The 1324-nt window shown below is 44.5% G+C and overlaps 1 protein-coding gene across 1 annotated transcript in view; it reads left to right on the forward strand.

Moving 5' to 3' along the window:
• Prtg (protogenin) overlaps positions 1-1324 on the forward strand; it is an 84689-nt gene that overhangs the window by 39143 nt on the left and 44222 nt on the right. The gene's annotated exons all lie outside the window — the stretch shown is intronic.

Genomic DNA, 1324 nt, shown 5'->3' on the forward strand with positions numbered 1-1324 from the left:
GGGGCCTGAACTCTGGGCCTAGGCGCTGTCCCTCAGCTCTTCAGCTCAAGGCTAGCGCTCTACCACTTGAGCCACAGCACCACTTCTGGCTTTTTCTGCTTATGGGTGCTGATGAATTGAACCCAGGTCTCCATGCATGCAAGGCAAGCACTCTACCACTGAGCCACATTCCCAGCCGTGGTGAGACTCTTATCTCCAGTTAACCAGCAAAAGCTGGAAGTGGTGGTCTGGCTTGAGCAGTAGAGTGCCAGTCTTGAGCCAAAAAGGTTAAACAACTGACGGCTCAAGGCCTTGAGTTCAGTTTCTGTTACTGATGTGCATGCTCGGGCACGCGCACACACACATGCATGTGCACATGGAATTGGTTTTCAGAGTGAAGGATGTCTTATGTAATACCCACAAGATATTTTGTTTTTTGTTTTTTTTTGGGGTCCGGTCGTGGGGCCTGAACTCTGGGCCTGGGCGCTGTCCCTCAGCTCTTCAGCTCAAGGCTAGCACTCTACCACTTGAGCCACAGCTCCACTTCCGGCTTTTTTCTTTTTGCTTATGTGGTGCTGAGGAATTGAACTCAGGGCCTCAGGCATGCAAGGCAAGCGCTCTACCACTGAGCCACCTTCCCAGCCCCCACAAAATATTTTTGAAATGGTATATTTTTTAAATGATTGCCCATGAGTCTGTTCTTTTTTTTTCTTCTAAATTTGCTATGATAATATTCTGTATATATGAGTTTCATTTAGGATTTTCTGCTTAGAAATAAGTACCGGTATTTAATATGAAGCATCTGCCTGCTGGAGATGACAGTCATGTACTTAGGAATTTCATGCCATCGAGGTATAAATTCCTGAAGTGAGGTTGATAGCAGTTACCAGTACCAGCTATGGGACTGTTGAGTAAAAAAAATAAACTGTAGACACTGGAGCATGTTATTTTTAAGGAGGAAAGCAAGCATCAATTCTCCTCATATTCTATATAGACTTTGAATCATTTCTGTCATCATCTGGAAACTCTATGGATATTGAACAAGACACTTCACTAGTATATCATTTACTATATAAAACTAAGTATCAAATTGCTGTTCAAAAATTTTTTATTTTGGAAATGGTGGTATACCTCCAGTGGTAGAATGCCAGCCTTGAGCAGAAAAGCCAAGCAAGATCATAAGGCCCTAATTAGGTTCAAGCCCCAGTAATGACACCAATTCTTACTTAAAATATTGGCTCCAGCCGGGCGTTAGTGGCTCACACCTGTAATCCTAGCTACTCAGGAGGCTGAGATCTGAGGATCGCGGTTCAAAGCCAGCCCGGGCAGGAGAGACCGTGAGACT

Source organism: Dipodomys ordii, unplaced genomic scaffold, assembly GCF_000151885.1.
Source record: "Dipodomys ordii isolate 6190 unplaced genomic scaffold, Dord_2.0 Scaffold11, whole genome shotgun sequence".
NCBI classification, from domain to species: Eukaryota; Metazoa; Chordata; class Mammalia; order Rodentia; family Heteromyidae; genus Dipodomys; species Dipodomys ordii.